Below are 27,814 nucleotides of genomic sequence, written 5' to 3'. Positions count from 1 at the left end.
CCCCCCCCGCCCGGTTTCTCTCCCTCGCTCTGCCACCCTCCCTTCCGCTAAAGTGCACCGCTCAAGCTTGGAAGTGTTGCAAATCGGGCGGCACAGAAAGTGGCATTTCTCCAGTCTTTGGGAGGCCAATTTCCTTCCGACTCAAGCAGCCGCGCGAGTAAAACACGATCCAAGCGGGGTTGGGAAGATCAGCGAGCCCAGGCGCGGCCGGCGCGGTTTCCTCGCTTGCCCGGTGCCGGGCGAACGCTCGTCCCCTTTGGGCGGGTCGCTCCCCGCCTGCGCCGCGCCGGACTTTGCAGCCGCCGCTCGTCCGCTTCGGGCCTTCGCCGAAGAGCCACACTTTGCGCCTCCTCCTCCGCCTGCTCCACTGCAGCAGCAGCAGCAGCAAGAAGTCGAAGGGTTTGTGGAGAGAGATTGCGCTGTCCTCCTGTCTGCTCTTGGTGGTCCTTGGCTTTTTCCTTTTTTTAATTTTTGTCTGAGGATAAAAAATATATATATGGGATTCTGATGTTGGGCCAAATTCTCTCCACCGTCATGGTACGTGCCGTGGAAATCAATAATTTCCTCTCTGATTAATACTTTCCCTCCGAAGCAGCGGCGGACAATCCCGCCTTTGTGCTCGGCCTGCCAGAGCCCGGCCGCCGCCGCCGCCGCCGCCGCCCCTACCCGGGGGCTTCGACTTTGCAAAGTACCAGGCGAAATCAAAGCCTCCTTCGGGTCGGGGTGTGGCTAACCCTGGAGGCGCGCGAAGAGGGAGGTGGCGGCCGGATAGTTAGGATGGGCGAAGGTCACGACCGGGTCGAAGGCGCTGCTGCTTTCTATGCGAACAAAGAACAAAGTGGGGTGGGGTGGGGGGTCCCGGAGGGTCCCCCTTCCTCTCCCTGGACTCATGTTCCCCAATGGCGACAGAAAAGACGCAGAGAGAGCCAAACCTAGAGGTCCCCCTCCCCAAATACCCGCGCCTTTTCATTGGAAGCGGTGTCAGGTCAAGCAAGTCCACAGGTGCCCCTCCGGCTTTGCCTTTCCTCTCCCTCCCCCCCCCCCCCCCCCCCGTTCTGTACAAATCGTGTCTTTAACAATTGTCAGCTTTGCGCAAGGGATCCGCGCCCGTTATCTTACCCCAAAATAGGGGAAGAGGGTCCCCCAGAGCGAGAGAGGCCAAAAGCCCTCTCCTTCACTGCTAGGAAGATCTCGGAGAAAAGTCCTTGCGGGAGCTTACTTAGGTTGCCGTGGTCGTCGCCGTTCCATTTATTTATTGCTATTATTTCGCGCCGCGCGGGGCTTTTGCGAGCGGCATAAAGAGGTCGCTGCCCGGAGGAGCTTACAGTCGATACTTCGGCCGTCTGGGAAAGAAAGGGCGAGGGAGAGACGGGAGAGGAGAGGAGCAGCAGCGGGGCACCGGGGGATGAGCGTGAGCGCAGGTACCACCGCGAACCCGCCAGGGCTCCCTTCGGTGCGCGCGCGCGCGAACGTGTGAACGAGGCTCCAGCGCAGACCGTGTTCCCTCAACTTGTTGGTGGAACTGCTTAGCCATCTTAAATGCCCCCAGCCCATTTAAACTAGGCAGTGACGCGCTTGTAGCCACCAAGACTCCGCGAACTTAGGTACTGGCCCTTGCTTCCGAACTTGGTGCTGTGGCGGGCCAAAGTGATCTTTGGGGATCTTCTTCGAAGCCGATCGCTCGCTCTCTCGCTTGCTCTCTCTCTCTCTCGTCCCCACCTCCCCTCCCCCCGCGCGACTTGTCCTCCGTGCCAAAACAGAAAAGCTCCAAGCAGCGCAAGAGGCCTCACGAAGCGGTGAGGAGATAAAGTCCAGAACCGTCTCTTGGGGCGATTCCAGGGTTTTATTTCAGACTTTTTGCGCCTGTCTCTACCCCGAGAGAAAAAGTCACGGCGCCTTGAAAATGGAAGCGGGGGAGGAGAGGGACCCCCGCGGCGTTCTGGGTGGGCGCTGCGCGGGCAGCCCTTAGGAGGCGAAAGGGGTGCGCGCCTGGGAGTGCGCCCGTCGGCAGGCCCCGGGTAGCGGGGAGGACCGCCAAGGACCCGGTCTGCTGGGAAGTTTTCCTGCGCAAGGAAGGGGAGCCATCGCAAAAGCTGGCGCAGGAGAACTTCCCGGCGCGGCAAGTCCCGCGCAAAGGTCCGGAGAGCGCCGCGCTTTCCCTTTCTTTGCGCAACCGCAAGAAGTTTGGCTTTGTTCTGCTGGTTGAATGCCAGCGCCTTCGGATCTGCAGAAATGAATTTTATTTTTATTGCACAAGGTGTTTTAAAAAACTATTTGGGGGGGGCTGTATTTGAGTGGAGGAAGAAGGAATCTGGCTCTAAAAACAGCTGCTTGAGGTTCTTTTTAGACTCTCTTTAAAGCAACTTTTTGGGGTAACTTTTTGGCTGCACCTCCTTTTTTGATTTCCCTTCTGCTTTAACGTTTTTTATTCCGGTAAGGCAGTCAGGACTACGGAGGAGCTGCAGCCGAAAGCGTTTGATCATCGCAGCAGCTGAATTAAATATTGCTCTTTCCTTCCTGGGAACGGGAGATTTCCACGAGACAGTGTAGGCCGGGTCCGCTTTTGCACGGGAGGCTCTGCAGTGTTGGCGTGTGGAGGGGATTGTACCAACAAGGCCTGACAGCTGAACTGCAGTTATTTCAGTTTTACTTTATTTTTAAAAGGTGATATATAATAATAATAATAATAATAATAATAATAATAATAATAATAATTCCAAGAGGTTTGCTAAATTATTGAGAGATCAAAGTCAGTGATACCTGCAGGACAGAGCTTTGCCGGTGGGCAAGTCCAGGACTCTTACACAGCAGAAAGAGCAGGAGGGCTCTTTTTTTCTGAAGCAAGGCAAGTTATACACTGAATAGCCTTCCCCCCATACTATTATATCGAAAATATAATATCTACCAAACCGCACTGCTGGAGGATTCCTCTCCCCTCCCCATTACACAGTAACAATTGGGCCAGCTTTGGAGATGGCTGACTTTGTGGCAGTGACTTTCTGTGCCATCTTGCAAGTGTGCACTTCTGTCACATTAACAAATGTAGGACCAACGCATTCTTTAGTTTTTGGGTAGTGCTTTGTTAGGTTGTAGGACAAACTGAAGGGGAAATGTACCTTACGATGGTGATTTTTTACAGTGTAATTGTGTACATGTCTACTCAGAAGGAAGCCCCTTTGAGCTTATTCCTAGGTAAGTAGGGTTGCAGCCTTCATCGTGCTTGGTTGGGAGTATAAACCCTACTGAAACTCCTTGGGTTTTTGTTCTCAGGGAGCAGGTCTGCAGGATTGTTGCTTGTCAGGGATGATGGCTGATGTGTCCATCCATCCCACAAAAATCGGCCTCCATTTTGCAAACGAGAGAAATGTTGTGGCAAAATGTCCAGTTTCACCTAAAGGAGAAGGACTGTAAGGCTGTGGACACTTTCTTCATTCTAAGCAATTAATATTTTAGGAAGGGGGTTTAAAGGCACTTCACAGAAACCAAGCAGTCCGGGAGTAGAGAGATGGTCATCTGAATGACAAAGAAAACATGGCACCTCTAATTCTACCTGTGGAACAAAGCTTGTGGCTTCCTGCTGGGAACATTTTGTTTGTACTTGGGCAAGAGACTCATTAGGCCACCTTTCTCTCCCAGCCTCCTAGGAATCTTAGCTACCTGAGGAACCAGCTGGTGTGTGGGCGTCACTCTAGGTGTGGACATAATGATTATTATTAATAACAACCACATTGCAATGACCTGACCTTTTGCATGTATCTGTTTGGGACAGCAGAATCCTCGTCATTATCACCACCACCATTTATTAATTAGTGTTTGTTGGTGGAAGTAGATAGATAGTTAAGTCACACAGGCCTATCTGCTAGCAAATGCATTGCCACATCTGCTGTTGACTTTGGTGGTAGAAAGCCAGCAAAACACAGTACAACTGGCCTACAATGTGTGAATTGCAGAAGGGCTTGTTTGAAGCTCCACACCAGTTGGTGCAAAAATGGTAGACACTGAGTCATCTTGATTGGTGTCAGTGAATGCGAAACGACAGCAGACTCACAGTTTGGTTGGATTTCTAATTTTGGAATAAACTACTTATATGAAATCTGCAATGTGTCCTACAACCCTTTAACCTCAAGGAAACAGCTCTTTGGTTTAACAGAATGTCAGAAAAAAATCAGATGTCACTCCGGCTAATCAGTTTTTATTATGCATGTGTGTCCTGTCCCATCATCATCTCTAAGCCAATGCCAAAGGGGGGGGGGGAGAGAGAAGAGCAACCCTCATGTCCTTAAGTTTCCCATCTGTGCTCCAAATTCATTCACCAAAGGCATGAATAAGGTTTGGATGCAACTCTCAAAGAATTCTAGGGTGGCATCCACATTACCACCTTAGAGCTCAGTGAAGCTCTCACCCTCATGTTTCACAACCCTCTCTCCCCAGATGTTCACATCAGCACAGCTTCATTTGTGTCAGATTTGTTTTTGTTTGTGTACACACCCGAGGATGCTGACAGAGTGGGGATGTCTTTACCTCATGGTTAGAAATGAATTCGGCATGTTGTGAGGACTACAATCGATGTGAAGCTGGTTTGAGAAACAATGCCTCAAACAGTAGCATTTGATAGCAAAGTATAGGATACATATGCATTGTGGCTAATGTTGTGTGGATGCAGATTTGAAAGCCAGCACTGGAAAGTAAAATTCGAGCAGCAGTTGTAGCATACAAAAATAATTTAACATCTTTCTTGGGAAATTCCAAGCCTGTTATTCCAAGAAGAAAGGCCTCTGGGTTTCTTTATAAATGTATATTTCAACATTTCCCCCCCCCCCAATTCATTATAAATCTTTTCCCAGAAGTCTTTCACCTTGGGACAGGTCCACCACATATGATAAAAGGTTCCTTCCTTTTCTTTACATTTCCAACATAGATTGTCACAGTTATGATATATCTTTGCTAATTTTACAGGGGTCAAATACCATCTGTACATCATTTTCATTATATTTTCCTATAACACAGTACATGCAGTGAACTTGATCCCTTTCTTCCACAATCTTTCCCAGTCCTCCAACATTATATTATGTCCTGCATCTCTTGCCCAGTCTATCATCACAGATGCAGTGAGTTCTCAGTAAACACAGCCCTAGAAGGAATTTCAGCTGACTTCCATCTCACTCAGAATTGGGGGAGTGGTGGGGGTAAGATATAATGATTGTTTAGATGTATGTATGTTACAAGGGCTGTTAGCTTTATGAGCCCTTAGAAAGTTTCGGAGAGGCTAGCCATACACACGCACAAAACCCCAAACCTGTGCCATTGAAGAGGATCCTGGAGGGCACTTTTTGGTACTATGCAGTGCCACTCCTTAGGAGACAAATGTCTTGGGCTGACACATGTGTGCTATGCTATAGGTTGCATGTTTGTTCTCAGCAGTGTTTCCCAAACTTGGGTCTGCAGCTGATTTTGGACTGCAGTTCCCATAATCCCTGACCACTGGTCTTGCTAGCTGGGAATGGTGGGAGTTTTAGTCCAAAAACAGCTGGAGACCCAAGGTTGGGAAACACTGCTCTACAGGATGAAATATATGAGGAGATGACTCTGTGGCGCTGCTGAGTTGACACCAAGCTTAGGTTTGCATAGCCATTCTGTTCATTTGTCAATTGCATGCCACTGTAGGCCAAGGCATACTTGGGTTGGAAAGTAAGTTGCACTGAAATCAGTGGAGTGTGCTTTCTAGGAAGGGGCCAAAATGGACACTATGCAGGAGTCACAGACATATTCTTCCGATCGTTTCTTAAACTGGAAAACAGCTCTGGAGGCTGCTGTCATGAGCAGAAGAGCAGCAGCCGCTTAACCCTACCCCTTTCTGCAAGTTCCCCCTGGTGTTTGCTTCCTCCAGCTGCTTTTCCACCCACAGGGAAAAGATATGGGACCCCCATATCCTTTTCTCTGCTGGAATAAAGCAGCTTAGGGAGGGCAATTCTGAGCAGAAGAATGACAGAAGGGGAAGAGAGTTAAGTTCCTCCATTTGAACTGATAGACTCCAGTGGTTGCCTTTTAGTTAAAGAAAACAACACCCCTTTCCCTCAGAAATGGAGGCAGTTCACACCTCTCCAGCATAGTATCTACTGTGGCCCTGTGTATGATTAGGACTGAGATACCAAGGTCCTATTTCAGGCTGTGTCCTGATCCCTGAAACCCTCAAATGAGCATGCTTTCACTGAGGTCCTGACTAGCTTCTCTGTTAGAAGTAGCCCCTATATATGCTCTCCTGTGGAACCTACTTGTAGTGAAACAGAAGCGGAACAGCAGAGGCTGGTCTGAGTTGTTGACAGTTTTCTGATCTTTATCCTGCACCTGGTTACTTGTCTCTGTAGGGTACTTGTTTCAGCCTGATGCCATGTTTGTTTGTTGGTTGGTTTGGTCCCCGTGGTGCTGAGGGCAAGCAAATGGGTGAACGTTGCTCAGGGCTCAGAGTTGTGGCTAAGGATCATTTTCCCTAGGAAAGGCCCACAAGGTCCTGTCCACAGCCCTGACTCCTCCTGAGTAAGTGTGCAGTCAACTGTAGCTGTTCAACATCACTCTTCTGCATGCAAACTCAGAACTAAATCCTATGATATTTCATGGGGCTTTCTCTTGAGTCAATGTGTGACACATGTGTGCTGAGAATGGGTGTGCAGAGTTTGACTTGGAAAGGAGTAAATTGCATGGCGAGTTCCGGGAAAAGGTGGGCCTGAGTCAGTGGATAATCTCTCTTAAGCCAAAATTTTTCATTCTAAAATTGGAAACTTTGAATTCAGTTCTGCCTTGAACAAATCTCGCTCCACCTCAGATACATGCATGCATGTGTGTGTGTGTGTGTGTGTGTTTGTGTGTATCCATGTGGATCTGGGCTGTTTGACAAAATGGGAGTGGAATCCAAATCTAAAGAAAGGACAGGCCAAATATTTTGCTCCCCACCCTTTCTCAGCTTTCCCTTACCCATTTCCAGGGACCCCCAATTAATTTTGACAGGAGCCTTCTCAGCGAGGCGCCTAAAGCCAAACAAGCAAAACATGACACCTTTCTCCCCCCTTCACCCTTGGGCAAGAATTAGTGCTTATGAATAGAGCAAAGTTTAAGAGTGTTGCCATAGTCTGAATTGAACTACAAAAAGTGTGCAGCTAAGAGGACATTTCAAAGTAGATCAGGGGCTTTAAATGAAATTCCAAAGACGAAAAAGAAAAGCTACTGGTTTGATTTTATTTCATTTTTTAAAAGTGGTGGGACTGCGGGAGAATTCAAGCCTTGCCCTTGGAAACTCAGTTGAGCATTGGCAGTCCAGGATATGCAGGGAAAGAGAGACAGGCTAACTTTACCTGATCCAGCCAAGCCATCTGATCCAATATACTGTATTTTTTGCTCTATAAGACGCACCAGACCACAAGACGTACCTAGTTTTTGGAGGAGGAAAACAAGAAAAAAAATATTCTGAATCTCAGAAGCCAGAACAGCAAGAGGGATCGCTGCGTAGTGAAAGCAGCAATCCCTCTTGCTGTTCTGGCTTCTGGGATAGCTGCGCAGCCTGCATTCACTCCATAAGACACACACACACTTCCCCTTACTTTTTAGGAGGGAAAAAGTGAGTCTTATAGAGCAAAAAATATGGTACTCACAACTTGCAATAAGTGGGCCTGCAATAAGGGGACCTAAGTTTATGGCCCTGGCAAATGGTCACCTTCTCTTCACATAAAGTGTTTAGGGCAACAGTCTGTATGTGTGTGTATTCGTACGCACACCCACACACCCACAGAGAGCTTTGAATCATATTAGTTCAAATAAGAAAGATGAGAACAAAAGATTTGCATTATGACAAGTGAGAAGGCAAGAGCTTGGGTTTAATGAAGAGTCAGAAGAATATAGCATCATTGTTATGGAGTTTAACGCTATGAAATGAAATGACACAGACTCTCCTGTTAATCAAACCATTAATCTACCTGTAGTTTAAAGTTTGAGTGCAGGCACTCCTCTGTGCCCCTCCCCCGCCAAATCACAATGAGATAAGCAGTATTTTACGATTCCCCCCCCCAAAAAAAAAAAATTGTCCAGGGTGGTTGGGGCAGGAACCATAATATTTCCTGTGTCTGGTGAAATTCTAACCCCGCGGCTTAGGGATTTTTTCAAAAAAACGTTTTCCCGCAAATTAAGACATTGAGGGCTAATTGTTTGTGTCCTGCATCTAATGAAGCAGACCATTGCCCATGAAAGTTCATGCTGCAATAATCAAGTAACCACGCAGATGCAGGATCCCAGTCTTGTACACAGAACTGAACGTTTGTGGGCTGTGACCCACATGAACAAGACTAGGACAGAGGTCCAGTGTCCCACTCAGCAGAATGAGCAGGAGGGAACCCCTAAATGCAGCAGGGCTTGCTTAGCACATTTCGTAGTAGGAAAAGAAGTGATAAACAGGATCTTCTAAAGAAGAGGGGCACTATGACCATGAAATCCAGTCTTAAAAATGACAAAGTCCCTACCAGAGAAGAATGTCAAACCAAGCTGATGAACTATGCCGAAATGGCAAAACTGACTGGAAAACTCAGACACCAAGAGGACAAAAACTTAATTAAATAATGGGGGGGGGGGAATTATAAGTTATTTAGGTGACCACTGTAAGCAGATGGAAACAAGAGCAGGATTTTGATTCACTTGTAGTGTAAAAATTATTATGGATGGTAAGTTTCAATATAAAATTTGGAGTACGGATGAATATGCAGTTGTAGATGTTTAAACTGAGACTCCATGGGTGGGTGGGGGGAACGTCCCAAGATTTGGAGAATCTCTATATACAGATATGTAATTGTTAGTTTGTTCACACTTTGTATTTGTAAAAGCAATAAAAAGTATTTCATTAAAAATATATATCCAGTCTTACAATTACCTAACGGGGGGAAATGACAGGTAATACCATTGGTTCCCCCCCACACACAACTGTTTTGGTCAGTGATCACCACTGGTGTTGCTAGGAAAACCCAGGGCCCATAACCTGCCCATTATGTCAGTGTGTGAGGAACAGGAGCTTTTTCCTTGTGGGGTCCCTGTAGACGCTTCAAAGAGCAGTAGCTGGCACACGGTACTTTTTCTGGACATCAGTGCCCCCCCCCCTTTTAAAGGCCCCATGTTTCTTAAATTCTGCCTTGGAGACCTGGTGTCTGCCAGAAAGATAAGGTATAAATATTTTAAATGGCATAGATTTTTAAAAAAAACCCTAAATGTTATGAAAAATAAAGTAAAGGGGAAGCCATCCAGAAAACTGTACTCTCAGTCACTGAAGTGAATTTGAATCTCCACGTTACCCGTATGGTCGCCTTGAAAGGGAGAGGGAGAAAGAGCAATGCCTTATACTATTCATTTATTTATCTTTTGCTATTATGCATTTGGATTTTTATCCCTCTCAGCCTTAAATAACAATAAAACATGACATATACAGCAGCAGCAACAGCAACTTCCCAAAAATAAAGGTCGGCATTTGTTAAAACCTTTACGCCGTCTACTTCCACCTATTCGTTTGAGTCCTCCTTTCCTTTATTCCAATTTGGATATAGTATAGCCGACTCTCCCAGTAGCATTCCTGCCAAATTCCAACCACAAAAGCCCTCCTATCATTTTGGCTTCTGAGCGTCCACACTCCAAATCACGTTTCCCCACTTAGATGGCATAATATAGCACCCCTTTCCATGCCTTCCTTAATACCTAGCATTCCAGCCGCCAAACACCATATCAAATTTTGCCCGTTTGAAGGACTGGATAGTTCCTGCAAGTTGAGGGGGCAACGAATTGATGCAAGTGAATCCACATTTGCTTTTTTTGCCCTTCTGCTGTTTGAGGCCAGCACGGTTATTTTCCCAGTTCTTCTGCTCCCCATTTTCCCCTTTGTATGGTCACTGCCTTCCTGCCTGCAGTTTTATCTGCTCCCAGTCTGAGGCCTGGATATGTGGGAATGGCGAGGAGGAGACCAAGAGCAGAGAAAAGACAAATTGGTCAACAAGCAAATCGATTAGTAAGGCTTATTACATGGGTAGGCAAACTAAGGCCTGAGGGCCGGATCTGGCCCAATCGCCTTCTAAATCCGGCCTGCGGACGGTTCGGGAATCAGCGTGATTTTACATGAGTAGAATGTGTCCTTTTATTTAAAATGCATATCTGGGTTATTTGTGGGGCATAGGAATTCATTAATTCCCCCCCAAAAAATATAGTCCGCCCCCCCCCCACAAGGTTTAAGGGACAGTGGACCGGCCCCCTGCTCAAAAAGTTTGCTGACCCCTGGCTTATTAGGTCTACAAAATATTATTTTCTCTGATATGAAGTTACATGTCATTGTACATCACCAGCTTTCTCAGAATTCTTGCAAATCTTTGAATAACCCCATGAATGGTTTTTAATCAGACTAGTAGAAGGGTTTTTTGTGGGGGAGGTGGGAATTGTTCCCTGGCAATATCCTTACTTACTGTCCCTATTTGTTACGTGTTTTATTTTTGAGCCCTAAGCGCTATTTTCGACTTTTATATTTGCAGATTTGAATTAACTAACAAGTGGAAATAAAAAAAAAATGATGCACATTTTTTTTTTATTTGGTGAGAGAAATCAAGCTAACCTCCAATTCCAAACCTAGTATGGAGGATTGATATTTAGTTAGATTCAACAAAAGGGCTGTACCAGGATGCTAGGGTTGGGGGTGGGAGGAAGGTTGCACAAGAAGGAAACCAGTTGTTCTGGAGTGAAAATTATGTCTGAAATATTTGTTTGGCTCCTATAAAACTATCCAGCTTGTGTGTTTGCCTATGCATTTTCAGAGCAGAATTTCATGAGGTTTCTGCTTTTGCTTGCTGCATATAAGACACCTCAAAGGACTTTTCAGAGACTGGGACATTAACATTGTGGAAAATTAGCCCCCCCCCCTCCCCACCACTTGGCAATATTTTAGCAACCAGCAGTTTGGAGAATACCAGCGACTTTTTGCGTAGCAGCTTCTGGGTAGAAACAGCTTCCAGCAGATCCAGTCTTTGTTTTTGAACCAGAACAGTGTGTTGTTGGAGTCTGCTCGGGAAAGAGGACTCTCTTGTCTCTGGTAAGAAAAGGTGGTAGATTTTGTATTTCTTTTTTAACTAAATCCAAGTTATGAATCATAGGGTCTGATTCATGGCAGGTGCAAGTTTGTAGATCAGCTTTGCAGGAGAGAAAATGCCAATATCTGAGACAAGTCTTACCTGGCTAATAATTTTTTGTGAATGTGAATAAAGTGCAGGATTTAGCCTTTTCATAGATGCCAGATATACAACTGAAACATATGCATGTGTAAAATATTTTAATGCTTGACAACTGTCTTTTTAATCATAGTTGGCTTATAAAGTTGCACTTGATTACCTGTAACGATTTCTCCACCTTTTTAATTTTCGCATTTAAAATGATGCAAATGGATTTCCCTTGTTTTCAGTAACTGGTTCCCCCCCCCCCCAACAGTAGAATTTCAAGTTTTATGCAGAGGTTTTTTGTTTGCTTTTACAGCTAATACCATAGCTTTGACACCCTCGGTTCTCACCCTTTCATTTCCATCTTATACGGATTATTATCAGTTGCCAAGCATTTTCTGGTGGAATTATCATGTCCAAAAAACAAAAGAAAAGTTCTGCAGTCACAGAGAAAATAAGTGCCTATGCTCAGGGCTTCTAAAAAATCCAGGGACCAGAAAAAGATGACAAAGACTCTAAGAGCGCAGTCCACCAGGAAGTTCTCTTGCGCCAGCCTTGCGCAAATGATTGGGAGCTTGGCAAGAGCATATTATGCTCTTTCCACAGTTTGCATTCATTTCAAGCGGGAACGGGGGAACATCCCAGGGAATGGTATGGTAAGATTTTTATTTTTGTTTAACATTTTACACCTTTTTCCCCTTAAGAAAACTCATTTAATAATTTTGGAAGTGAAGGCAAGCGGAAAGTCAACAAATCACAACCAGGAAATTAACCACAAGGTTGAAATGCTGAGAAGCCCATAATAAAAGAAATATCTCAGCCGAGGCTTTCTTGATAAAGAGTTTGAAGAGGACAAAATGTTTGCATTTTATTTTTTTGGCAGAAGACGGGTAAAGCAATCCTGCTGCAATGAGAGCAGCAAAGTCCCAAATAGCCAGAGAAACGAGCTAGTTAGCAGTTGTGCATAGCAGAGTATTATCTGAGATGGGCAACTATTGTGCAAACTCCAGAGAAAAGCGCTGTTTATTTTGTGTGAACTCCTAGTAAGATTGGGGGGGGGGGTGTTTCCTAAGTAGGGTCTTGAGTTTCACTGTCTGTAAGGCGTGTGCTGGGGCTAAAAATATGTAACCACCATAATATGAGTGAAAAGCCCTTAACCTGTCCCACGGACCTGGCATTGTTCGGACTCTCCTCCCTCCGTCTTGCTTGTTGAGAATGGAATTTAACGTCCAGTGCAAAAGTGCTGAGCCATTTCCAAACCCTGCTTGTAAATATCAGCTCGAAGATGAAGCCCTTGGTTGTTCCTTTTAAAATATTTTTGGAACTAGGAAATAGGAACTGCTGGTTGTGAGCTGGGACTGAGGTAGAGCGGAGGAAAGAGAGCCGTTTCAACAGACCAGTTCTTTCAAAGACAATTGGCAAGTATTGTTCCGAAAGTTGTGTGGATGAGAAGGGCCTTAAAGAGGTCAATTGCCACATAGCGAATGAAACTCAGTAATAGCTGAATTTCTCACTTTTGAGAGCGCTGTAGTTTTGCTGGTTGTGGATGGGCTGTTGCTTCTGTTGTGTCCTGCAAGTCAGAAGCAGGTGAATGGGAGATGTTGGCCTGAGGTGCAAGGAGAGGAAATGAATTGGATTTCCACAGGGTTCAGCCACGAGGGCCCCTTAGCAATGGGAGGCCATGCTTGCAAATCTAGGCCATAAATAAAGAAGGTACAATGTTGGGTAAGGGCTGAAGTTTTCACTTGCAAGTGGCTTTACAAAATCTGATTTTCTGATCCTCAGAAAACTAGCAGACACTGGGGGGGGGGTGTTTCAGAAGCTAGTATGCTAACTAATTATCATTTAATTAGAAATACGCAGTTTAATTATACAACCAAAGTAACACCACTTCCAAACCACCTGAGACCTTATTAGCAATTTTTTAAAAAAATAAATAAATCAGTGTTTCATAAAATAAAACTAAATGTTTCTTTTAAAAATTGGGTTTTATCAATTATTAGGCTGAAAACAAAAAAGAAAAATATATTGGGCACAATTCAGTCAAACTTCACTGCTTTTAGGTCTCATGGGCTTCTATAGGGGTTTAATTAAGTGCTGATAACTTTCCTATTGAAACTGGCAAATCTTAAAAATGTTCAACTGGCTGGATCATGACTGCTCAACATCTTAAAAATCAGAATCCAAATACCTGGCTTTAACTCTTCTAGAAAGTGAATTATACAAATTGTAACTTTAGCGCCTTTTAAAATTAATTTAATTAATTCACAGCAAGTAAGCAGCTTTGCAAATCATGTGCATGAATTTATAGTCATATAAAGTTTACTTAACCTGTATGTTATTATTTAGAAGTAAGTGTTCCAGGGTCACTTCTCGGGAAACCCAGTTATTTATGGTTGCATTGAAATGGGGTTCTGCTTTGCACAGAGCTCCATATAACCACTACCCTAAACAGTTCAAAAATATTCAAACCAAGGCAATCCAAATCTTACCCTCCAGAAAAAAATCTGAATCAATATACAGTATTATCTCCTGTCTTGCTTGGGATAGCAGCGAGTGGGAATGTCTCTAGGAATTAATTTGCAGGTCTAGGCTTTAAGGCCAGTGATATTTGTCCCACAAATAAAATAATTAAGCTTGTATAAATATACTCATTTTTGCATAAGCATTTCTAATTTGCATGCCTGACTTTCTGCCTAGTATTTGAAGTTTGTGCCCTTGCTAGGTTTCCCCCAAGAAGAAATAGTACAATGGCAGAAGTAACATCCAGGCAGGCAGTTTTCGAGGGACAGGGTGCCCTGACTGGCATGGAAGATCCACCCACCGGGTCCTGTTGAATTCAGCAGGCATGGCCTGCATGTTTTTTGCCGTATATCCATAGCCACAGGGACTAGAAACTTTTTTTAAAAACGACCAGGCAAACACAGATCAAGGAATCAAAATTTTGTACCAGACCTATGCAAAATTTTGCATATGTGGAATCACAGAAGACTAACCAGCAGAGTCAAAGATGCCATTAGAGGTTAAGAAAGCTTCCTTCAAAAAAATAGAAGTGGAGTCCAGTGGCATAGTGGGGGTGGAAGGGCCAGAGGGGCAGTGGCCTCGGGTGCAAAATTCTGAAAGGGGCACAACCAGGAGCAACAGCCACCTGCCCCGCCCCTGGGCTTGCTGAGCTGGGAGGTGATAGAGCTGCCAAGCTGGGAAGGCACACGGCTACCAGCAGCAGCAGTGCTGGCAGCCATGTGCCTTGTGGACTCCGCATGCCCCCCCGGCACTCATTTCTACCCCAGCTGCCCAATCCGCCAGGGGGGCGCAAAGCTTGCCCTGCCCCGGGTACCAGCAACCCACGCTATGCCACTGGCTGTGTCCAAAGGAGGAGAACAAAAAGGAACACAAACTGTGGCAAAAGAAGAGCAAGCAGGTAATAAGAGATACAAAAAAATAATTTGAGGAGCACATTACTAAAACATAAAGACCACCACCAACAACAAAAAATCCTTAAATACATTAGTAGCAGGAGGTGGTGTGTGGAGGTGGTTGGACCCTTAGATGACAAGGGAGTCAAAGTTATGCTAAAGGAGGGTAAGGGGGTTGCAGGGAGCCTGAATGAATGATTTGCATCTGTCTTCACAGATACCTATGCCTGAACTAACTTTTGAAGGAAGGGAGTCTGAGGAACTAAGGCGGATAGTGGTGACTCTAAACCTACTAGAGTAAACAGACAAAATAAAAACTGAGAAGTCGCCAGGTTTGGATGGCACCCACCCAAGAGTTCTCAAATAATTCAAAGGCGAAATTGCTGATTGTCTAACAAAAACATGTAATTTGTCCCTCAGATCAGCCTCTGTACCTGAGGACTGGAAAGTAGCCCGTGTAGCACCAATTTATAAAAAGGAAGCCAAGAGGTATCTCGGAAATTACAGGCTGGTTAGCTTAAAGTCTGTCCCAGGAAACCCTGTGGAAAGTATGATGAAAGATAAACGAATATAGCATATAGAAGAACAAGCCTTGGTGAAGCTGAGCCAGCACGGCTTCTGTACGGGAAAGTCTTGTCTCCCTAACTTATTAGAGTTCTTTGAGACTGTCAACAAGCATATAGATAGAGGAGATCCAGTTGACATAGTGTAGTCGGACTTTCAAAAAGCTTTTGACACGATACCTCACCAAACTCCTCGTAAGGTTAGCAGTCATGGAATAAGAGGAGAGGTCTTCTTGTGGATCAGGAACTGCTTAAGTAGCAGGAAGCAATGGACAGGTTTCTGAATGGAGGGATGTAAAAAGCAGAGTTGCCCTGCGATAGGTATTGGGACTTATGCTTTAAAACTTCTACATCAACAATCTAGAGTTATGGGTGAGAAGTGAGGTGACCATATTTGCTGATGATACTCAATTTTTCAGGGTTGTTAAAACAAAAATAGATTGTGAAGAGCTCCAAAAATACCAGAGTGAATGAATAGGGCAGTAAAATGGCAAATACCCCTAAGGGCAGCAAAAATGAGAAACGCAATTCAATATAAACAAGTGTAAAATGATACATGTGGGGGTGGGGATTGTTTTCACATATACGCTGAACTGGCAGTGAATGACTGGGAATGATACATTGGGACTGTAGTGGATAGCTTGATGACGATGTTGACCCAGTGTGTGGCTGCCGTGAAAAAGGCAAATTCTATGTAGAGACCATTAGGAAAGCAATTGAAAAGAAAACTGCCGACATAATAATGTCATTATACAAATCTATCATTTGACTGCATTTGGAATGCTGTGTACAGTTCTAGTTGCCATACTCAGAAAGGATATTGTAGAGCAGGAAAAGGTTCATAAAAGGCCAACCAAGATGATCAAGGGGATGAAGAAAGTTTGCAGCATTTGGGGACTTTTTAGCTTTGAGAAAAGGAGTGTAAGAGGTGACACTACGGAAATCTATAAAGTTATGCATGTCTGGAGAAAGTGGAAAAGTTCCACCTTCCTTAATCCTATAACTTGTTGACATGATGAGCTTCAGGGCAGATAAAAGCTTTTTCCTCCATGAATTCATCTAACCCTCTTTTAAAACCATCCAAGTTGGTGGCGATCACGACCTCCTCTGGGACTGAGTTCCATAGCTCACTGTTTTTTCTGACAGTTTGTCTCATCCTTCATCTCAGATCAGGGATCCTGGCAGTCAGAACCTAGTCCTTGGTGCATGTGGCTTTGGGATAGTTGGCCAAACAAAGTAGCGTGTCTTAAGCCTGGTATCCATTGCTCTCAGGCACTGCTGCAGAGTCAGAAAGAGGGATTGAGTCCTGCTATCTGACAGCCTCAGGAGTGTGTCAGATGACACAAAGAACCAACGATGTTTTCCTCTTGCCCTATGAATATTCAGAATCCACCTTTGCTCTTTAGTCTGAACGACACACAATACCATATGGACGTCCAATTCCCAAGAGACTGTGATCTACTCCCAGAAAAAAAAGGCAGTGATCTACCCATTTTTGGGGGAGGGGAGAATTATAAGTTGTTGACCTTTTTTTAGGGGGCCAGGTCAAAGCTTTTTTGGGGGGGCAACACCAAGGCTATAAAGCTTTGGGGGGGATTTGGATGGGCACGCCAAAAATTGCTCACCAAATATAAAGCCAGACCATGCTAACTCCGTCTTCCATTTTAGCAATCCTGCACAAATCAAGAAAACAGCGAGGGCAAGCGATAGACCACTATCACCCGGGGATCAACCTGTCGATCGTGGTTGGTCGGTTGGACAGCCCACAGCTATCCATGGTTCTTTTTGCCTGACAGCTCTTCAGCTCTCTTTGGACAAGCCTTCGACAACTTGGTTCCCCCTCCCTGATGGTTTGGACTGCAACTCTCATGAGACCCAACCAGCACTGCTGATGGGAGTTGTAATCCTAAATATCAGGAGGGCACTAGATTGGCGAGGGCTGCCCTGGACCATCTACTTCATTTTGTTTTTTGTTTTTTTAAATTTTTTTATTAAGAGTTTTGTTAATACAATAAAGAAAAAAAAGACAGAATAAACAAAGAACAAACAAAGAATAAAACACACATAAAATTATACATCTTGTATTAACCACCTTTTCTTCATTTTTTTCCTTTTGGACTTCCTCACGTCTCTCGCTCCTACTTTCCAAATTAATAAAACTTTAGCCAGCAACTTATCACCTTATTTTCATTCTTATTGTACAGAATTCCAATATTTTGTCCATAACTTTGAATATTTTTGGCAAAAACCTAGATACCTAATTTTCACATAATATTTATTCAAATTTATTATTCTCATACAATTCACTCATTCTCATAGTCTTTTCAACTAACTTTATGGTGCCCTGTTGTTTTCAAATCTCTCATCCTTCTTAACACTCATATAGTTTACAATGTTTTTGTAAATAGTCCTTAAATTTCTTCCAATCCTCCTCCACTGCTTCTTCTCCCAAGTCTCGGATTCTGCCGGTCATTTCTGCTAACTCCATGTAGTCCATCAGTTGCATCTGCCATTCTTCCAGGGTGGGCAAATCTTGAGTTTTCCAATGTTTAGCTACAAGTATCCTTGCTGCTGTTGTTGCATACATAAAAAATGTTCGATCATTCTTTAACACCCTCTGGCCAACAATGCCCAAAAGGAAGGCCTCTGGTTTCTTAAGGAAGGTATACTTAAATACCTTTTTCAACTCATTATATATCATTTCCCAGAAGACCTTAACCCTAGGGCAAGTCCACCAGAGGTGAAAGAACGTTCCTTCAGTTTCCTTACATTTCCAACACTTATTGTCTGACAGGTGATAAATTTTTGCTAGCTTGACTGGGGTCATGTACCACCTGTATATCATTTTCATAATGTTTTCTTTCAAGGCATTACATGCCGTAAACTTCACACCGGTGGTCCATAACTTTTCCCAGTCAGCAAACATGATGTTATACCCAATGTCCTGTGCCCACTTTATCATAGCTGATTTAACCGTTTCATCCTGTGTGTTCCACCTCAGCAACAAGTTATACATTCTTGAAAGTACCTTAGTCTTAGGTTCTAACAGTTCTGTTTCCAGTTTCGATTTTTCCACCTGGAATCCTAACTTTTTATCCAATTTAAAAGCCTCTTTAATCTGAGCATAATGTAACCAATCTCGCACTTTGTCTTTTAGTTTCTCCATACTCTGCAATCTCCAATTATCTCCATCTCTTTCTAAAATTTCCCAGTACTTCGGCCATTTGACCTCCATATTGGGTCTTTTCACAGCTTTAGCTTCCATAGGTGAAAGCCACCTTGGGGTCTTGTTTTCTAATAAGTCTTTATATTTTGTCCAGACATTAAACACTGCTTTCCTTACAATATGGTTCTTAAAATTCTTGTGAATCTTAACCTTGTCATACCACAAATATGCATGCCATCCAAAAGCATTATTAAATCCTTCCAAGTCTAAAACGTCAGTGTTTTCAAGAAGCAGCCAATCTTTCAGCCACCATCTACTTCATTTTGATGGTACCACCCTTGCAGTTTGCACTCTAGTAGCAGTAGTAATGGATAAAAAAATAATTATGAAAAGTTGTGGATGCTTTTAGAAATTTGCATTTCTAAATTTTGAAAGCAAAAGCAAAACAGGCACCGAGCAGCAGGATGCTTGAAAAATAACAATCTGGAGGTCCTTTAGAAATAACTCATGGCTGTCCAGTGAGGACACACAGCTAACCTGCGACCATAAGCCAGGAACTCATCACAATGTAACCAAAACTGTGCACCACACTACCTGCCCCTGATCTCTTCCACCTTCAGGAATATGTAGTGTTTATGACAAATGGCACAACACAAGGGAGCTCCCTAGCCCACTCCCCACCCATGGACCACCTGCTTGCTTATCTTTCGCTCATACTCAGGGATAGTATTGAATGGTCACTTCCAGATGATCTGTTTATTAAGGATTCATTCTTTTTTAAAACAAAAAAAAAATGTTTTTGACTAGTATCCTCTTTATTACCTCCATTACCATTCAGACTTCTTTGCTTTCATTATAGTGTATCATGCAAACCAGATTAATATCTAAGACAGAACAGTAATTTTGTGTTGGCACACCAATTCATACTCTTCCGAGCTAAGATCTGCATGGCATTTGTTTTGTTTGTTTGTTTTTAATATATTTTTTAATTAAAAAGAATTTTTAATACACATATATTACAAATATACAAACATACATTTCATACAATCCTTAAAAGAATCAAACATACCTACACTCAATCCCACGAATAATTCCTTTTCCCATCACCATCCACCACCCCTCACCCCACCTTTGTGTTTGACTTCCAATCTACTCAATTGAGGATTCATTCTAATTTGTTTGCACAGGGTTTTGGGGGTGGTTGTTTGATGTCTACCATTTATTGGTTAGGAGATGACATGATGGTGGGGAAGTTATACGACATAACATCAAGAAGTTGTCAGGCCACACTTTCTAGTGCTTCAATTCCCCATCACTTTCCCACAAAGTCCCTTTTTCAGGTGGGTGGATGTGTTTGCTGTTTTGAGAAGATGGCTTGTTGTGTGAGAGCCCCAAATGCAAATTTGCTGACACGAGGCTGAATCCCATCCACGAAAGTGGTCTGGAGGTGCCCCATCTCTTCGCCCTCTGACACAGAGGTGTCCCAATACATTTTCTGTACCTATTGCCTGCCCTTTTCAATCTGAAACACCAGCCATTAGATAGAAGATGCAACTTTCTAGAACAGCAAGCATCATAAATCTCTCACATTCCCCTGGATGCATCTCTCTCACATTCTGTAACACCAGGTCTGCTTGTGTGGTTCAGTTGGTTCCACCCTTTGCAGACCCTCCAAGCGTCCCTGTTTTCCAGGGACGTCCCTGATTTAGAGAAGCCGTCCTGGTTTCTGATTTGATCCCGGAATGTCCCGCTTGTCCTTAGGACATCTCAAATTTCATTGGAGAAATGTTGGAGGGTATGGAGTAATCCAGCCCCCAAGCCAATTGAAGGCAATCCTATACTGTATAGGGAAGGTTTTTTTTGATGTTTAATGTTTTCCTATGTTTTTATATATGTTGGAAGCTGCCCAGAGTGGCTGGGGCAACCCAGTAAGATGTGTTGGGTATAAATAGTAAAATTATCATTATGGAATGGGACGTCCCTGTTTTCATTGGAGAAATGTTGGAGGTTATGCCTTTGGGCTGGCTTCTTAGTGTGGTTTCACTCAAACTTTTGCCCTTAGCCTGAGAGCAGTAGGCCTCAACCTTCCGTTAAGCCACTGGAGGCGGCCCATTTGCAAAATCTGGTTTGGCTTTCTTTGTCTGGCCATTCCACACCATATCCTGGGATTATTCCCCCACTTCCTCTGTCTTGCACGTAAAAGCCTTCTTTCTTTTTCTTTTTAAACATATATATTTGGAAAGGGGTGCAGAGGGAGAGAGGAGGGCTGAAATATTTTCCATATGTTGGCCGTGGGATGAGTCTGATTTCAGGTTCCCTTTTCACTCCCGTATAGAATCTGGCAGGCACACAATCCTCTCTCGGTGCCAAGTGATATACTATAAACTTGTGAATTGATGCCGTCTTTTAACATTTGAAACAGCAGTGATGTGTTCCATAATGCAGGAGGCGTCCACGTATGCGTGTGCGGGAGACGGAGCTTTTCTCCCCCTCTCTTCAGCAGAATATCACCAGCCCTGTGGTGTTCGCTTTTTGCGTCACACGGAGGGATCTGTTGCATCACCCCATCACTATCTTCCTGACAGGTGATGTCAAAGTGTGTGGGGTGTGTGTCTGTGTGTGCTCAGGATGTGGCACAATTGAGTTTCAGACTGTGGAGGACGACATAACTGCTCACATACACAGTGGCGTAGCGTGGGTTGTCAGCACCCGGGGCAAGGCAAGTAATTTGCGCCCCCTAACCCATGGATTTTAGCACTCGAGTGCGAGCGCCCCCCCCTCCCCGATGTTGCGCCCGGTGCGGCCGGCCCCCCCTGCACCCCCCACGCTACGCCACTGCACATACATCAAAGCTCAAGCCTATCTTCAGCCCTTTGGCTACATCAGGAGTAGTAGCAGCAGCAGTGTTAGAAATTCAGATGTATAAGCTAGGTGCCAAATTGGTCCTTAAACCAGGGTTACAATTGCCCAAAATACAATGCCTACTTGCCATTTTTGGGCCAGACAAAAATACAGTCGTAGTTTTCAATACATTCCCAAAATTCATTCTGATTATGCAAATAAAATATACCGGATAGAATTCTACGGGATGTGTTGCTGGTGTGTGAAAACAGTCAAGATCCAAGGATCTTCAAGCATGCACCTCCAGATGGTGTAGACGTCAGGTGCCATCCTGGTGCCTGGGCATCTTCACTTGGTCACAAGTGGGCAAATTTCAAACGCTGAGTAGTAGATGTGGGCTTTATGAGCCACCCCACCACCACCCCGCTTTATGGGGCAGGGAATCTAGTTTTAATGTGACTCCGTGCAAACTTTTATCATGTTCAGTGTCAGAGCTGCACCTTCAGATACTTTGTGGGATGCCACAATGTCCAAAGAATAGAAAGTTTGCTGCAGGCAGGCAACAAATGTGTAACTCTTTTTCTCTCTAGACTCATAATGTCTCATCCTAAACATTTTCCAGAATGAAACATTTATGTATGTTCTTTCTTTTTGGTGGCAACAGCCAAGATAAGCTAGTGCAGAGATGCTGTGTTCCATCACTATCATGTTTCAATCAGATTGGGTCAATTAATTTGGTTTTTTTTCTGGATTATCATGGGTCTAGAGTCTTTGGAACCAGTCAAGCAAAGAAGAAGAAGAAGAAAGATAAATCTCAAATGTTCCTATTAGCATTTGGACCAGTTTCTGGTTTTGCACTGAAAATAGGATTTATTATTACTATTTATTTATTAAATTTGTACACAATCCTACACCCGAAGATCACAGTTCACAACCTAAAACTACCAAATGTGAGAACAAAACAAAACCAATAACCCCTCTCCCACAAACACATTTTAAAGGCCGTTGAATAACCAGGATAAAGGCCTGGTTATGGAGAAACATTTTTGCCTTGTGTCTAAGACATGTAATGAAGAGGCCCTGGGGAGAGCATTCCACAAATGAGGGGCCACTGGAGAAAAGGCCCTGTTCTCATGTTGCCACCCTTCGGACGTCTCGAGGAGGAGGCACACGAAGAAGGGCCTCAGAAGATGATCTCAGTGTCCAGGTAGGTTCATATGGAAAGAGACAGTCCTTGAGATATTGCAGTCCTGAGCCATTTAAGGCTTTATAGTTCAAAACCGGGACGCAGGTGGCGCTGTGGGTTAAAGCCTCAGCGCCTAGGGCTTGCCGATCGAAAGGTCGGCGGTTCGAATCCCTGCGGCGGGGTGCGCTCCTGCTGCTCGGTCCCAGCGCCTGCCAACCTAGCAGTTCGAAAGCACCTCCGGGTGCAAGTAGATAAATAGGGACCGCTTACCAGCGGGAAGGTAAACGGCGTTTCCGTGTGCGGCTCTGGCTCGCCAGAGCAGCGATGTCACGCTGGCCACGTGACCCGGAAGTGTCTCCGGACAGCGCTGGCCCCTGGCCTCTTAAGTGAGATGGGCGCACAACCCCAGAGTCTGTCAAGACTGGCCCGTACGGGCAGGGGTACCTTTACCTTTACCTTTAGTTCAAAACCAGCATTTTGAATTGGGCCCAGAAACGAATTGGCAGTCGGGCCAGGTTTGGTGTAATATGCTCATACTGTCTTTGCCCCGGGGAGCAACCTGGCTGCCGAATTCTGCACCAGCTGAAGTTGACGAACCGCCTTTAGAGGCAGCCCTGCATATGACGCGTTGCAGATTGGCACAGTGGTGAAGAGGCCTATGCTATGGGTGGCTGCTATCCAGAATAGCCAAAAAGTGTGAGCCCTGTATTATGATAATATAGAGCTGAAACACATTTGCTTCTCGAAATTCTCCGTTGCAACTTTTTCTGTCAAGCACTTACTAGCTATTCTCTGGCTGTTAATATAATATTTGCTGAATATTCCTTCAGTCTTTGAGCTATATCAGACATCCATCCAAGTGGGGAAGGGAAACGAGACAAGACAAATGCAAGAGCAAGGGATATTTCATCACAGTAGCGTAAGAATGTAGGAAGCGCCCTTGAGAAGAAACCTGGAGACCCCTGGAATTAGTAAAATTAACTGCTTTAATGGGGAAGCCATATAAGAATGGGGCAGTGGAAAGTAGGGATCAGGTTGAGAAGGATATACTGGAAAAGAATTAATGATGATGTAAAGTCAGGAAGTAGATACAGCTTAAACTTTATTCTTCCTTTGTTTCATTGAGTAGAAAATTTGGGTATAACATTGTGTGGAACATTGTAAATATATGTCGTAATATCTTTTAAATTGCATAATTTCCCCTTTTGTAAACACGAACATTTTCAGTTTTCCAAATTCACAATATACTGACAATGGTGTCTGCAAATATGGGAACTGGTTGTACTCTATATACTCATCATGACTGTGGACTTTGATGGGAGGTAGAAACAGGTGAGGTGGATTATATCCCACAATGCATTAGCATTAAGCATCAGAAGGGACTGTACTGTACTGGATATAAGAAGGTGAAATGTACTCAGAGTCCTGTAGTGATTTCATGCTCGTTATTGCAGCTTGTAAAACAGTGATTGAATTGCCCCCCAAACCTCAGGCTTTTATATACATTATTTACACAATGAGTCCCGTCTGATTGGCTGATTCTGCTTCCCTCCTGGAGCCTGATTGGTCTTTTCCTGCAAGCCAATCAGTTGCTGCATTCTAGGATCCTACTTGCCTATTGTTCTAGGTTCCAAGCTTAGTACACAACACCCCTCCCCTCTAAGTTCGCGTTGTGCCCAGAAGGTTAGCATTTGTAGTCGTTGAGGTATGCTGGTCGCCTACGTATGTGTTGTGGTCTCGGGTGTCTCTCAGTAGGGGTTCCTGGTTCTGCCTCTTGTTCCAGGGTTGCCAGCTGTGACAGGGCTGTTGGGTTGGGCGCTGCTCGTCCACTCAGTCATTGTTCTGGTTCCTGTGGCTGCTCGGCCTCGGGGGTCACTTCTGGACTTCCTAGTTCTGCCTCCCTTACCGGCTCCTCCTGCTCTATGGGCCTCACCCTTCTGCTATTAGTTTGGCCTAGATAGGTAAAGGTAAAGGGACCCCTGACCATTAGAGTTGCCTTTATTACTATAGCAAGTTTGTAAATCTTTTTCTCCTTAATGGAAGTGGCAAAGGCAGTGGATATTTTGGAGCAGTGGAATCTCTTCTATCTATACGGTAGAACTCGCTGGATGTGACCTGAAATAATAATAGAAATAGTCGTTAAAAGGACTGACCTGTGACACAATCCCTGCACCAGAATTTGCATTTCATTGTTTCTTTCCTTTTATTTGGTTGCTTTGCTGCTACTTCAGCTGCTCAGTTTGGTTTATTCATTTGTTGCTTTCAGCTAATGCCCATTAAGGCTTTGCCTGGAAAGCCCACAGAATCAGTGAGAACATTGTCTCCAGATTCTGACTGTTCAAATTTAGCACATTTGATGGTTATTTGAATTCCGTTGTGGTTATGCTTGCATTGTGCTTTGAATATTTTTACCAGTGTAGGAAGCTACCTAAGATAGGGTTGCCATATGTCTGAAATTTCCTGAAATCACTGAAATGTCCAGGAAAATCTGGACATAGATAGGTCACTGCACACAGCCATGTTGAAGGGTTTCTTTTCCCAGATTGGTGTGCTCTGTGTGTGTGTGTGTGTGTGAATTTCATACGTTCCTCTTTTGCACACTGTCACTTCTGCACTAGGCTGTGCAACAGTCCTCTGCCACAAAGCCATGCCATAAGGATTCGGACTGGGTTACCACATAAAACGAACACAAAGTGTTATTTGTTTCTGAATGGTGGAAGTTGGGGTTCTGTGGAACACTGCCCTAGAGCAGTATCCTTTCAAGGACAATGGATTACTCTAACCAGTTTGAGAAGCAAGATTAGGAAGAGAAGCCAGTTTTGCTTTGCTTTCTGAGACGGTGGGGAGACTGAGCGAGAAGATGCTGGGAGGCAGTAGAGCCTAAGAGGCAGAGCACACAGAGGCACCATAGAGAACTAACAGAATGGGCAGAGAGGAGGCAGTGGACTGGGAAGCAGAGAGGGATCGAGGGGAGGCCAGGACATGGAGCTAGGAAAGAAGAAGCAAAGGCAGAAGGCTCACACAGCGATCTCGGGAAAACAGGTAGGCCTCTGCGCTGCTGAGGGGAATGAAGTAGGCAGGGAAGTGAAATGTGGGGGGTGTTTGTGGGGAGGGGGAAGAACTGAACTTCATGTATCAATTTGAACTAACCAGGCAAATCTTTGGTAGCAGCAGGCTTTCTTCTTTTTCAGGAATTAATTACATTTTGGGCAAAGAAATATTTCCTTTTGTCTGTTTCTAATTTACTACTAATCAGTTGCATTGGATGATCCCAAGTTCTAACATTAAGAGGAGGAGGAGGAGAAATTCCTTCTACGAGTGGCAGCCCAGGGCATTTTGCTGCCTGAAGCAAGACCCTGTGTCCCACCTGCTCCAAGCACATATAAATGAATAAAGCTTGCAGCAGCAGCATTCCCACCCCCCATCTATTTGCTGCCTGAAGCAGGTCACTTCATTCTACTACATGGTCAGCTCTCTTTCCGCTTTCTCTTCAACAAGCCTAAGTTTGTACATTTTTAATTTAATTTAATTTTTTATTTTATTTTTTATTTTGTACATTTCTATTGTATTTCTCCCTTTCTCACCCTACCCCCCCCCAACTAAAAAGCCCCAAATGCTGCAACCAGGTGTGAAAGTGCCCTTTCCATTACCCACCCACCCCAATCAATTTGGTTTCTCTTTTCTGCACCTTTTCCCATTCTACAGTATCAGTTTTGAGATGTGGCACCTAGAACTGTACATGGTATTGCAAGTGTGATCGCACCATAGATTGGTATATGAAAGGCTGCACAACGCTGGCAGTTTTGTTTTCGGTCCTTTCCCTAATTATTCCTAACATGGAGTTGTCTTTTCAGCCTGTAACTGCTGCACACTGAATTGATGCTTTTATCGAACTCTCTAACATGCGCCCAAGAGCTGTTTCCAAGTTAGTCACTCCAATTTCAGACTTTATCAGTGCATATCTGGTGTGTGCAAGGCGTCTGATCCTGTCGCCTGTACTGTGCAAAATCTAAATGAAGCTGCTGGGAGATTTTATATTGGGTTTTGGTGATACTCAGTTACATCTTTCTCTCCAAATTCTGGTGAGGCAACCTAGTCTTTCTATGGCTTTCTACATATGGGCTGTTGATAAGGCCCAGATAAAACTGAGATAATGATGATTGGCAGGTTGATTTACCTGGAGATGGGTGCTTATCCTACTTTGAACAGGGGTCCACTCCCCCTGAAGGAAAAGATTCACCAGCTATGTGTAGGGGGCTCCTAGAACTGCTAAATGTTTCTGGTTGAGGAAATGGCCCGGTGCACAGTTGTGCTTTTTCCTAGGGGCCAGAGACCTGGCTGCTGTGATCGACATCTTGGTAACCTCAGTTGCAGATAGTCTTTGAAGGCTGATTGTCTTTGAAGAGTGTTCAGAAACTGCAACAGGTGCAGGATACAGTGTCTAGCTGTTGAGCAGGGTTGGTTTCAAAGGCCATCCACGTTACAATTATCCTTAAAGAATGGCATTGGTTACCGGTACCTTTGCCAGCACGATTCAGTGTCCTGGTTTAATTTCCCAAATGATCCGGGCCTTGAATGTCTTAGGTAACACTTTCTCATCTATGCCTCCAAAGGCTGGGCAATCATCCTATTTCTGATATGTGTCATTATCACATGTGTCTCTTCATAAGCCTTTTTCTTTCCATTTCCTCATTGATCTGCAAAACTTTTTTTTTAAGCTGCCCAGAATTTGTATTTAAATTGTGCATACACACGCACGCACGCACACCGTATTTTTTGCTCTATAAGACTCACCTTTTCCCTCCTAAAAAGTGAGGGGAAATGTGTGTGTGTCTTATGGAGCGAATGGAGGCTGCACAGCTATCTCAGAAGCCAGAACAGCAAGAGGGATCGCTGCTTTTGCTGCGCAGTGATCCCTCTTGTTGTTCTGGCTTCTGAGATTCAGAATTTTTTTTTTCTTGTTTTCCTCCTCCAAAAACTAGGTGCGTCTTATGGTCTGGTGCGTCTTATAGAGCAAAAAATACGATATATATATATATATATATATATATATATATATATATGTCAGGGAACTGCCATCGGAGCCAAGGGTGATGGTAAGGCTCCCCAATGACGCTGGAGAGGGAACCAGCAAGGAGAGAGGGAGAGCTTCTGCTGGGGAAGGAAATAGACGTGACGCCAGGGAGAAAGGGGAGGCTGAGGGAGCTTCGGAGGGAAGGCTCCGGGACTGTTCCAGCGAGACCAGCGGGGAGAGCACAGGACCTCCCCTTGGGACGCCCACTCTGCGCAGAAAGCTTCCGCGCAGGGAAGCTAGGCGGCGACTTGGTGTCAAAGAACTTTTATGTTGGAGGAAATTCAGGAAACGCCCACTGACGGATTCTGCCAGTGACTGAGACAGTCACGGAGTACTGACTGTCCAGCCAGGG

The 27,814-nt window shown here is 44.5% G+C and overlaps 1 protein-coding gene across 6 annotated transcripts in view; it reads left to right on the top strand.

Moving 5' to 3' along the window:
• Positions 1 to 403: 403 nt before the first annotated feature.
• NFIX (nuclear factor I X) overlaps positions 404 to 27,814 on the top strand; it is a 253,028-nt gene continuing 225,617 nt past the window's right edge. For 2 of the 6 annotated variants that reach the window (XM_079959563.1, XM_079959562.1), the window contains exon 1: positions 10,978 to 11,095. The gene's annotated coding sequence lies outside the window, so the exon portion shown is untranslated. Of the gene's footprint in view, positions 538 to 10,974; positions 11,096 to 27,814 lie in introns of those variants that run through there. The other 4 variants (XM_079959559.1, XM_079959561.1, XM_079959558.1 and 1 more) reach the window with 4 other exon arrangements.

The sequence above is a fragment of the Podarcis cretensis genome (assembly GCF_951804945.1).
Source record: "Podarcis cretensis genome assembly, chromosome: 17".
Taxonomy (NCBI): Eukaryota; Metazoa; Chordata; class Lepidosauria; order Squamata; family Lacertidae; genus Podarcis; species Podarcis cretensis.
Note: the sequence above shows the minus strand (reverse complement) of the source record. Positions and strands in the feature narration are given on the sequence as shown.